The sequence below is a fragment of the Schistocerca nitens genome, chromosome 3 (assembly GCF_023898315.1).
Source record: "Schistocerca nitens isolate TAMUIC-IGC-003100 chromosome 3, iqSchNite1.1, whole genome shotgun sequence".
NCBI lineage: Eukaryota > Metazoa > Arthropoda > Insecta > Orthoptera > Acrididae > Schistocerca > Schistocerca nitens.
The window spans coordinates 781,652,938-781,666,165 of NC_064616.1; positions in this window are offsets into that span (position 1 = coordinate 781,652,938).

The window sequence follows — 13,228 nt, forward strand, 5'->3', positions numbered from 1 at the left end:
TACGTGTAACTATGCTTTTAATAGACTGCGTCGATGGCGGTATCCTGCAACTATAAGTAACTAGATTAGCGACTTGGGGCGACTTCGCACGGGTAGCATTAAGTATCTACGGTCAGATGACTTGACTAGTGTAGTGTATTTTGTTTGGGGCCAGGAATAAAATTTAAAGATCAACGTTAAGTAACTGAATATCATCCCTTTCATATAACTTACGCAATGTAATCAGCATACTACGGGAAAGTTGTCTGGAGGCATGAATGTTACGTTTTCCATACTGAATCGCCGTTTGAACTGACATCTCATGGCAATGATGGTAGCACATGTAACGTAAGTAATAAGTTTACAACCAATGTAAATGTTGTATGCGAAACGTGTGTGTTTGTATGTGAGTGATTCAATATGTATCGAAGGCTGGCTGACGTGGCACAAATAAAAGAAAAAATAAGAAAATAAACGCATGATCTACAGTTTTAACTCGTGTCAAAGCAGTCCCCTCGAGAAGGCTAGTACGCGCTGTGATGCATTGTTGAGACTCATTGCCACACTTCTTCGTTAGGGACTCTTTATAGCAGACTTCATCCCCGTGGGACATTAAAGAATCGTGTCCCCAGATAGGTTTGATTCAAGGAAAGCAGAAAGCTGAAAGTTGAGTCATCTGCTGCTTTGCTGAAAGAAAATGGTTCAAATGGCTCTAAGCACTATGGGACTTAACATCTGAGGTCATCAGTCCCCTTGAATTTAGAACTACTTAAACCTAACTAACCTAAGGACATCACACACATCCATGCCCGAGGCAGGATTCGAACCTGTGACCGTAGCAGCAGCGTGGTTCCAGACTGAAGATCCTAGAACCGCTCGGTCACAGCGGCCGGCTTGCTGAAAGAACGTATTGAATATAAACGAAGCAAAGTTACTGAAGTACTTTTTGGAAAAGGTTTTTCTTGAAGCATAAAAAATAAAACACCACACATTTCGGATTCGCGTGTTCTTTCGATATGCAATTGTTCTGAAGCGTCTTGAGCAAACTGTTGGTTAAAATACATACATAACTGATTGACCATTCATACAGTATATCACAGCTGTTAACGTACAGGTGTTAAAATATCTCTAACCGACTTCAGTAAATATAGCTACTGCGGACTATTGGACTTTTCATTCAGTTTTATGTTTTAATAGTTTTAATATCTGTATGTAAACACCTGTGTTAGACTGTATGAATGGTCAGTCAGATATGTATAATTGTTTTAGCTGTGGCTGCCTAAGTTTTAAAATTACCTGCTGATTAAAAATATTTGATTATTTCAAACTGTAAGTCTCACATTACGGCCTGATGATGAGGTGGTTAACTTTTCATTACTGGTCATATTCATTACGATACTTCAGAGTTAAATAACTCACAGCCCGTTGTTCTATAAATCTGCAGTGAATTAAGAGTGCGAATTGTGACCGGTAATCTGAGGGAAGCAGAAATTGTAGTCTGAAACTGTGATCATATTTCAAATTGCTTCCCTGGACCATCTGTGGAAGTATTTCGAAATCTTTTGTATTCCTCCGAAAGAAATTTCTGATTTCTAATTAAGAAGATCGTGCCCATGTCTTTAGGATCTTTAAAAGGCCTAAGTCTCTTTCTCGCCGTGGGAGATTCGTTTACCGGTCTTCTGTATAATTTGAAAGTGTCCAAATAAATAACACCTTTTGTTGTGTCGATTCCCTAAGGTCTCGACACAATGAGTGGCTAGGTGCACGCGAAACTAACGCAGACGGGCGTAAATTCTGAAACAGGAGACTGGATGAAAACTATAAAGAAAAGAAGAGAGATTTTAATATACTTAACTTTAATGTAGTCTTGTTCTTGTTGAAATACATCTCTTGCATAGTAGTAAGCAATTAGCAATGATACACATGGCGCCTTGATAGGTGGTAGCGATGGACTAGCTGAAGGCTATTTAATCTGTCTCTCGGCAAATGAGAGGAATACTTGGTAGGTCTAGTCACAAGCTATGTCGTCCGTACAACTGGGGCGAGGTCAAGTCCGTGTCTTGTGACCTGCCCTGTGGTGGCGCTACGTTTGCGAATACACAGTGGCGACACGCGGGTCCGACATGTACTACAGGACCGCGGCCGATTTAAGTTACCACCTAGCAAGTGTGGTGTCTAGCGGTGACACCACATTCCTCCCCCGCAAATCGGCGAACGGTCGTGAGATAAGGCTTCCGCCCGCCGTGGGGAGGACCCCATGTTGACGTATGCGATGAGGTGGGGAGCCTAACAACAGGCGAGGCTGTGCCACCCGCACCCGGCCATTCGGTCCGAGGGGAGCTAGGAAACGCCTGCAAACCTAGTCCAGGGTGCACGTCAACATGAGGTGTATGCGCACGTAATGAGACAGAAGGGTCGACCTCCATGTGGTCGGAGCACCCGACGGGCGAAGACGACATCTGGTCCGGAGCGGGCAAGAAGTCCATGGCGGAGGACGGCTGGCCACGGGAAGCAAGCGGCGGCGCGTGACCCAGGGAGGCGCCATGCGGTTGCAGCGAAGCGTCCGCTGCGGGCGGCGCCGGCGGCGGCTGCGGCGGCGCGACGCCATGAGGCAAAATGGAAGGCATCGTCGGTAACACCTGGGGATGAGGCGAGCCAGTAGATGGGTCCCCAAGGCGCTGACCGGACGGCTCCGTCGCTGAAAGCAGACGGGGAGCGGCAGAACCCAGGCGACGACAGAGGCGCAGCTGATTGAGATGCCGACGCACCTCACCAGAGGCCCCCAAAACCAAATACATCGCGCGGCCGAGGCAGCGAAGAATGCGCCCTGCGAGCCAACGCCGTGAACCGCGATAGTTGCGATAATAGACAACGTCGCCAGGAGCAAAAGCAGGAGTCTGCCGCTGCACAGGAACCTGATGTGGCGGATGCAACAAAGACATCAGAGTTCGATGAGGACGACCATGGAGCAATTCAGCCGGCGAGCGACCATCGCGAGGCTGAGAGCGATATGAGGACAAAAAGAGCAACAAAGCGTCCTCCCGAGAATGCGACTCTTTCAACTTCAACATCTGTGACTTGAAAGTCCGGACCAATCGTTCCGCGGCACCGTTTGACTGAGGCGAAAACGGCGCGGATGTCAGATGTTGAATACCATTGGCCTTGCAGAATGACTGAAATTCTGCGGACATGAATTGTGGGCCATTGTCGGAAACAATAGTCTGCGGAAGACCCTCAATGCAAAAGATAGCAGACAAGGCTTGGATTGTGGCAGAAGACGTCGTGGAAGACATCCGGACAACAAAAGGAAAATTACTGAAAGCATCGACCACAACCAACCATCGAGCATTCCAGAATGGACCAGCAAAATCGATGTGCAAGCGTTGCCAAGGGGAAGTGGCTTTCGGCCATGCAAAGAATTTCCGCGGCGGTGCGGATTGTTGTTCGGCACACGCCACGCAAGAGGAGCACATAGTCGTAATCGCAGCATCGATTCCGAACCAAGTACAGTGCTGTCGAGCAAGTTGTTTCGTTCGCACTATACCCCAATGTCCTTGGTGAAGAAGCCGTAAGACAGAGGACTGTAACGAACGTGGGACCACGACTCGGGATTGATCATTATCGGAACGCAACAACAAAACACCACGTCGGACAAAAAGTCTCTCCTTGTGGGCAAAAAATCGGCGAACCAAAGGATCCTCGATCCGTGACTTTGACAAGGGCCATTGCGTAGCAACAAAACGCAAAACGGGAGCAAGGACAGGGTCAGCAGCTGTGGCTGTAGCTACACGACGAAAATCAATCGGAAACGATGCGACCACGTCATCGGCTTCCGAATCAATGAACACGCAAGCAAGTTCGGAAGAATCGAATGCTTTATCCTCAGCAACAGGCAAACGGGACAACGCATCAGCGTTTCCGTGCTTAGCAGTGGACCGATACAAGATATCGTAGCGGTACTGCGAGAGAAAAAGAGACCAGCGAATGAATTTCTGCGCTGTACGTGGAGGTACAGGTTTGTTCGGATGAAAAAGCGATGTCAAAGGTTTGTGGTCCGTGATGATTGTAAAGTGACGACCATACAAGAAATCGTGAAACTTTGTTACACCAAACACAAGAGCCAAAGCTTCCTTCTCTATTTGTGAATAATTTCTTTGCGCAGATGAGAGCAATTTGGACGCAAAGGCAATAGGGCGATCATGCGAGCCATCCTTGTGCGCAAGCACAGCACCGATCCCGAAATCCGATGCATCTACCATCAACAAAAGGGGTTTTCGGGGATCGAAAGGCGTAAGGCAAGTATTTGAAAGTAACGCCGATTTCAACTGGCGAAAGGCGCGTTCGCCTTCCGTCGTCCAGACGAACGGAACACCTGTACGGCGTAAGCGATGAAGCGGAGCTGAAATAGAAGAAGCATTGCGCACAAATCGGTGATAATAATTTACCTTACCCAGCACACTCCGTAGCTGTTTTAAGTTCTGCGGTGACGGCAAGTCCGGAATGGCACGAAGGTGCTCTGGACTCGGATGTATACCTTGGGCGTTAAGGACATGGCCCAGGTACGGTAAGTCACGAGCAAAAAACACACATTTGTCCTTCCTCAAGCGAAGACCATTCTGACGCAAGACCTGAAATAAGGTCCGGAGATTCTGCAAATGTTCGGCTTCTGTCTTTCCTGAGATCACAATATCGTCCAGATAGTTCGCAGCAGTAGGGACCGACGCACAAATAGTTTGTAAATATTGCTGAAATAAAGCAGGGGCGGATGCACACCCGAATGGCAGTCTTTTGAAGCGATACAAGCCAAGATGCGTGTTTACCACCAAGACGCGCTGGGATTCTTCGTCCACAGGTATTTGCAAGTACGCATCTGCTAGGTCCAATTTTGAAAAATATTTTCCCGGGCACAGTTTGTCAAAAAGATCTTCCGGGCGGGGCAAAGGAAAAGTAGCAGTCACAAGTTGTGGATTCACAGTTGCCTTGAAGTCCACACAAAGTCTCAATTTTCCGGAAGGTTTTGGCAAAATTACTAAGGGTGAGGCCCAGAGAGAAGCCTGCACTCGTTCAATGACCTTGAGATTCTAAATCGTGCAATGTTCGTGCGACCTCATCACGCAATGCGTGGGGAACATTGCGCGCTCTGAAAAATTTCGGTTGCGCGTTGTCTTTCAGTTCCAAATGCGCTTCATAGTTCTTAGCGCAACCAAGGCCCGGTGCAAAAATGTCTGCAAATTCTTCACAAAGACTAGAAACACTGGCGGAAGGCACAGTCTGATTCACGGATAGGACCTGATTTACAATAGACAAATGAAACAATTGAAACAAATCTAAACCAAACAAGTTCACTGCACTAGAGGAACGAAGAACATAAAATGACACAAGTTTTGTCTGTCCCTTGTATGTGGCAATAAGGCTGCACTGTCCTAACACAGGTATATGCTGTCCTGAGTAACTAGTTAACGTAACATTTGCGGCACGCAATGGCGGGGCGCCCAGTTGTTCGTACGTCTCGTGATTGAGCAATGAAACAGCAGCTCCGGTATCGAGCTGGAATGGGATCACTTTTCCTGCAAAGTCTAAGTCCACAAAAAGTTTATTGTCTTGTTGACGACAAGAGCGACTGTCTCGTGCAATTTGAACTGATACAGGTCCAGAAGCACTTGCAACTTTACGGGATTTCCGGCGACGTCGACGCACACTTTGGGTGGGACGAACACAGTCACTGTTAGCTAAAGTGTCACTGGACGGGTGGGCATGAACTACATGAATGTCCATGGGCGAAGGTCCACGAGCCTGATTGTCCTGGGTTCGATTCCGGCGCGAAGCAAAAGGCCTGGAATTATTGCGAGTGTCTGATCTAAGCTTTTTCTGGCAAACACTTTGTACATGTCCTTTCTTGTGACAGTAAAAGCAAATAGCTTGGCGTGACGGGCAATTTTCACGCGAATGTCTAGTTGCACACCGCGGGCAAGATTTCACTGCATTTGCTTGCTTACGCGGCGCACGTGGTTGCAAGCTAGGCGGCCGCAGCGAAGTCGGGCGCGAGGGCCGCTTAGCGTCCCGTGCAGCGGGCCCGGCGGGCCGATTAATGTGACACACTGCTGGCGAAGTTTCAAATGATTCCTGAGCAAAGTCAAGTGTGTCTTGCCTGTCCAAAATGTCTATCACTTGTTGCAGGGAGGGATTAACTAGCTTCAAAATCTGTTCCCTTATGCGAACATCAGAAACGTTCTGTGCAATTGCATCACGCACCATAGTATCTGAATATGGGAGGCCACATTCACAGGCAAACGCGCAGTCTCTAGTAAGTCCTTGCAAAGTTGCTACCCACTCCCTATTAGTCTGACCGGCCGTACGTTTTGTACGAAAAAACGTATACCGTTTGGCAACTACATTTACTGTTTCTTTGAAATAGGCATCTAAAGCAGACAAAATTTCTTCGTAGGACAGAGTTGCTACGTCTCGTCGGGGAAACAATTTCACTATCACACGGTAGGTAGACACACCGACACAAGAAAGCAAAAACGGCTGCCGCTCTTTACCTTGAATTCCATAAGCTGTGAGGTGGAACCGGAACTGATCGGCCCACTCAGTCCAGCTTTCGGTTGTGGCTTCAAAGGGCCTAAATGGCGGTGCGACAGCGTTGTGTGGCTGCGGTAGCGAAGAAGCGGCTGCCGCCGCATCGGTTTGCAGCGCACGTTGACCCTGGACGAGCTGTCCAAGGGCTTCCAATAACGCCTGCGTCTGCTGATTCTGCAAGCGAAAAAATTCGGACAGTACATCTGGAGAATGCGGCGAAGCCATGACACAAACAAATTAGAGCAAATAGAACACAAAGACTGCAACGTGGGCGCGGCACCACTCCTCGGCGCCAAAATATTGTTGTGTCGATTCCCTAAGGTCTCGACACAATGAGTGGCTAGGTGCACGCGAAACTAACGCAGACGGGCGTAAATTCTGAAACAGGAGACTGGATGAAAACTATAAAGAAAAGAAGAGAGATTTTAATATACTTAACTTTAATGTAGTCTTGTTCTTGTTGAAATACATCTCTTGCATAGTAGTAAGCAATTAGCAATGATACACATGGCGCCTTGATAGGTGGTAGCGATGGACTAGCTGAAGGCTATTTAATCTGTCTCTCGGCAAATGAGAGGAATACTTGGTAGGTCTAGTCACAAGCTATGTCGTCCGTACAACTGGGGCGAGGTCAAGTCCGTGTCTTGTGACCTGCCCTGTGGTGGCGCTACGTTTGCGAATACACAGTGGCGACACGCGGGTCCGACATGTACTACAGGACCGCGGCCGATTTAAGTTACCACCTAGCAAGTGTGGTGTCTAGCGGTGACACCACACCTTTCGCCCCACCAAGTGGAGAATTGTGTTGGCATCTATGTTTGACTCAAAGAAAGCAGGAAGCCTAAAGTTGAGTCGTTTGCTGCATGTAGCAAACTTTCTTTATGTAAACGAAGTAAAGCTGCATACCATATGCGTTTTACTCTATGCATAAACAACTGAAAAGCACAGGTTTTGGACTTCCACTTTTTTTGCTAGACGGTTGTTCTCAAACGATGGCAGTCAGTTGGATGTCACTTAGGCGATTTGCTTGTTCTTAACCAATTATCAAACCGGGAAAAGGGGAGCTGTAGTGTTAACGTGGAATCCGAGCGACGTTTCGCTTCTGGCAAATCACCACATCATTGAGAGGTGAATGAATTTTCTCATTTTGAGAAAACTGAAGCGGCGATTTGTTTCTCTTGCTAAAAACATTAAACAGCATAGATCACATAAAATATTTCTTTATCTAAGACAACCGTTTTCGACAGACTTTGCTGTCATCTTCAGGTCTTAAAAATCTTTTTGTTGTGAAACATGTTCATTTTACGTTGGACCTTACGCCAAGTTGTCATGTGGATAAAAATCAGCACATTATAAAAAGTTTGTCATAATGTTATAGAGATTTTTAAGACCTGAAGATAGCAGCAAAGTCTATCGAAAGCGGTTGTCTTTTAAAGAAATATTTTGTGCGATCTAGGCTATTAAATGTCGGTTCCTACCCAAAGGCTGTACCACCAGCCCATCCAACCAGATATCAATTTGGTCACACTTCGTGCTGACTCAAGACACTGCTGCTCTCTCGAGTTATCTACATCTACGTTTATACTCCGCAAGCCACCCAACGGTGTGTGGCGGAGGACACTTTACGTGCCACTGTCATTACCTCCCTTTCCTGTTCCGGTCGCGTATGGTTCGCGGGAAGAAAGACTACCAGAAAGCCTCCGTGCGCGCTCGAATCTCTCTAATTTTAGATTCGTGATCTCCTCGGAAGGTATAAGTAGGGGGAAGCAATATATTCGATACCTCATACAGAAACGTGCCCTCTCGAAACCTGGACAGCAAGCTACACCGCGATGCAGAGCGCCTCTCTTGCAGAGCCTGCCACTTGAGTTTTCTAAACATCTCCGTAACGCTATCACGCTTACCAAATAACCCTGTGACGAAACGCGCCGCTCTTCTTTGGATCTTCTCTATGTCCTCTGTCAACCCGACCTGGTACGGATCCCACACTGATGAGCAATACTCAAGTATAGATCGAACGACTGTTTTGTAAGCCACCTTCTTTGTTGATGGACTACATTTTCTAAGGATTCTCCCAATGAATCTCAACCTGGCACCCACCTTACCAACAATTAATTTTATATGATCATTCCACTTCAAATCGTTCCGTACGCATACTCCCAGATATTTTACAGAAGTAACTGCTACCAGTGTTTGTTCCGCTATCATATAATCATTCTATGTATTCGCAGTACATTATATTTGTCTGTGTTAAGTGTCAGTTGCCACTCCCTGCATCTAGTGCCTATCCGCTGCAGATCTTCTGCATTTCGCTGCAATTTTCTAATGCTGCAACTTCTCTGTATACTACAGCATCGTCCGCGAAAAGCCGCATGGAACTTCCGACACTATCTACTAGGTCTTTTATATATATTGTGAAAAGCAATGGTCCCATAACACTCCCCTGTGGTACGCCAGAGGCTACTTTAACGTCTGTAATACGTCTCTCCATTGAGAACAACATGCTGTGTTTTGTTTGCTAAAAACTCTTCAATCCAGCCACACAGCTGGTCTGATATTCCGTAGGCTCTTACTTTGTTTATCAGGCGACAGTGCGGAACTGTATCGAACGCCTTCTGGAAGTCAAGGAAAATGGCATCTACCTGGGAACCAGTATCTAATATTTTCTGGGTCTCATGAACAAAGAAAGCGAGTTGGGTCTCACACGATCGCTGTTTCCGGAATCCATGTTGATTCATACAGAGTAGATTCTGAGTTTCCAGAAATGACATGATACGCGAGCAAAAAACATGTTCTAAAATTCTACAATAGATAGATGTCAGAGATATAGGCGTGTAGTTTTGCGCATCTGCTCGACGACCGTTCTTGAAAACTGGGATTACCTGTGCTCTTTTCCAATCATTTGGGACCTTCCGTTCCTCTAGAGACTTGCGGTACACGGCTGTTAGGAGGAGGGCAAGTTCTTTCACGTACTCTGTGTAGAATCGAATTGGTATCCCGTCAGGTCCAGTGGACTTTCCTCTGTTGAGTGATTTCAGTTGCTTTTCTATTCCTTGGACACTTATTTCGATGTCAGCCATTTTTTCGTTCGTGCGAGGATTTAGAGAAGGAACCGCAGTGCGGTCTTCCTCTGTGAAACAGCTTTGGAAAGCCGCTGTCTGGTAGGAAGCAGCGGAATCGTTTTCACAACTTAATTTCAACAAATCGTAATCCAGACAATTTGATCGAAATGTTTATAAATTACCTACAGAAACCTTCCTCGTGGATCAGTGTATCTATTAGTGAAAACCGCATCAAAATCTCTACAGCAGTTCCTGAGATTAGCCTGCACCTACAGACGGTCGCTACGAGGCAACTTCAATTTATATACGAATGTATAGAGAGAATGAAATCCTCAGTCAGTCACTGTTGCGCCCCTGCTTACCCATAGCACGTAACGAAGTCCGCATCATGCCTTCAGTGGAGGAAACCGCGCTTGGTTGGTGGGTACGGCGTGGTGAGAATTGAAGCGCGGCCGGGGCTGGTGTAGGCGGCATAGGCGGACGCACATCCTGTTGCACAACTGGGCCCGCAGCGCCACACGTTCATGATCACGCACACGCGCGGACGAGCGCGGCTGTTCGCTGACAACACACTCGCCAGGCCAGAAAACAACGCTGCGAAAAAATAAAAAGCAAGTCAATTACATTTCGCGTGCCGACTGTACTTAATTTTTGCCCTCATCGACAAGCAAAACTAATTAGGTCGATGAAATATAGCCAGCGCGAGAAATTCGGAGTGGAACAGTAATGTAATTATTGGCGCACGGCTAATGGTCAGAGCGACACAATATTTTTTGCTAACTTGTCTATTTTTGAAGCGATTGATCAAAACCCTACAACTACTGAAATAGATCACTCCAAATCAAGTTCTAATAAGGCAATGGTGAAGATTTTTTTTTTCATACATATCTACTAGAATCTTTCCCTGATTTGCACGGCTGCATTTAGACATTATCGCCGGCCGGGGTGGCCGAGCGGTTCTAGGCGCTACAGTCTGGAACCTCGGGACCGCTACGGTCGCAGGTTCGAATCCTGCCTCAGGCATGGATGTGTGTGATGTCCTTAAGTTAGTTAGGTTTAAGTAGTTCTAAGTTCTAGGGGACTGATGACCTCCGAAGTTAAGTCCCATAGTGCTCAGAGCCATTTTTTAGACATTATCGACGCCATTGCAGGCGTAGCAGAAGGTTACCAGAACAAGGTGGTGGATGACACTGTAAAAACGACCATCTCAGTATTTGCCTCAAGTGATATAATTATTGAAACTACACAAAACCAAATCTGGGTGGTCAAACGAAGGCTTGAAGACAGCTCTTGTCGAATACGGATCGGCTTGCTGGATTACAGCATCACCTTCCTGGACTTCGCATTCTACTTAGCAAGTTCAACCGTGCTTCCGCCACCTACGTCTTAAGGAATTGTACGTATTGTGTCCTACATTTTTTTTGTAGAACTTATTATAGAGATTTTTCATTTCTGCTTTTTGTACACTGAAAGTGTTATATTACCGTTCTTTGTCAGACACCAGTAAGATATCACGTATCTGCAAATATTACAAGAGTTGGCCGTTACTACAACTTTTACCCAAAGTTTCTGTAGATGCTTCAACACGACGGACAGTTTTGTCACCATTCGTGGGACGTTTAGTATGGATAATAAGTGCTCCTTTCACTGTCTGGTGGATATCAGGACTCTGCAGCAGTTATTTGATAAAATTCACTCTCTTTCCATCAGTACAATTCTGTTGTCCTTTGCTTTGCCAACTGCAGCACTGACAAAGGATTGCTGTCATATCACGGGTGCCAAAGACTTGCTTAGCAGTATCTAGTATGTTTAGGGGTTCTTGTTTCCAGGACCCAAAATCATAATTAAATACCAAACGTGTATACAAGCCTCCACTATAATAAAATTTTTCGCCAAATTTCATAGCTAAATCAATCTGATCGAGTAAGTACCGCTCATTTGCCATTCATCAGCGTCACATTACTGCCACAACGTATTACATAATTCGTCACTCCACACGAGCCTCTTCCATTGTTTCTGATTTCACCCACTTCGTTTTTGGAATCAGTTTAATTGATAGTTTGGTGTTATGGAGGCCTGCGTGGGAAGTGTGCCATTGTCATTATAACTTCCAGATACCAACTGAGATTCTGCGTGCCTAGTTTCTTACCAAGATTGTCACATTGACTTCATAACGAACAAGCAGACATCCATGTTCTGTGTATGCTTATGTTCTCATATTCCTTGCTCGAGACTCGTATCTCTTTGGCTTTTCCATTTTGGTACGTTTGTCTGTACCATACTAGTATATTACGCAGGATGCCGAAGCATGGTCAGGATATGGCTCCATAACACTCATTGACCGAAATTCGTATCACTTTCCGCTGTCTGTGTGGAATTATCAGAAAGATCCGTAAATATATTGGCCAAGTATCACACTTACAATGTGTGGATACATACTTTAACACAACACGTAATCCACGACTTTAAAATAACACTCTTTTATAATAAACTAGAAGGAATTATAAGACATAACTGAATCAATTGTAGGCTAATTTACCTCTATTTTGTTGAAGTTTAACGTTTCTTTTACAGGAAGTGTTCATAGGTGGAGAGATAACTCCTTTAGAATGAAACGAATAGCCATTGGCTGTACACTTGTCAAGAAACATTCCCTTCTATTGTTAGGGCTGATTTAAGGTAACCACTGGTACACAAAACCATGATGTCTGGATCGCTAATTGAATCCCGTTTCTTTGCAGGACGAGTACAGATTCACAGCCATTGTACGACATCTCTCAGAATATAAAACGCTTTAAGTTATGTGTTTCTCAGCAAAATTATTGGCAAGTAATACCTTTGCAAGAAAAAATCAAACTAATTGATTTTTATAATTTTTTTAATTTACGGACGGAGCAGCTCGGTAGACTTGTATTGTGATTTTAAGCGGCCCCTCCCGCCGGAGGTTCGAGTCCTTCCTCGGGCATGGGTGTGTGTGTTGTCCTTAGCATAAGTTAGTTTAAGTAGTGTGTAAGTCTAGGGACCGATGACCTCAGCAGTATGGTCCCTTAGAAATTCACACACATTTGAACATTTTTGTGATTTTAACGCGTTGTCGCCATAAATTAGTTGCAAGAATATGTAACCAACCCTACTTGAAGGAGGAAGCAAATCTTCAAACCTGTTCACGAAATGTGAGAGGCTACTGAATTTCAGATCGTATTATGTATGCTGTTTGAAGTGCTTTAGATGCGTTTCCTGACACTCGAAGTGGGAACGGCACATTTTGTGCTGTGGCCGTATGGAAAGGCTCATACCATAGTCTCGATCGACAATCCTGCATCTGTTGTGAACCGCAGACAAGAACCGAGAACGTTAACGCCCGCATATAAAATTTCGGCCACAGTTGTAAAAGCGCTTTTAATACTTGCGAGGAAACTCGTTACACTTGAAAACAAGAAAGTACTCTAAATTCTACGACAAAAGGATAATTGAAACCTCGAAGTTCAGTCTCAGGCTTGCATTAATGGCACAGCGTTTTTGAAAAACTGTTGGCACCTTTTAAAGCTTTTTCCCTGTTTAGGAAAATGGTACGTTCTTATAAAATGCAAGTTCGATCTGACTTCCAT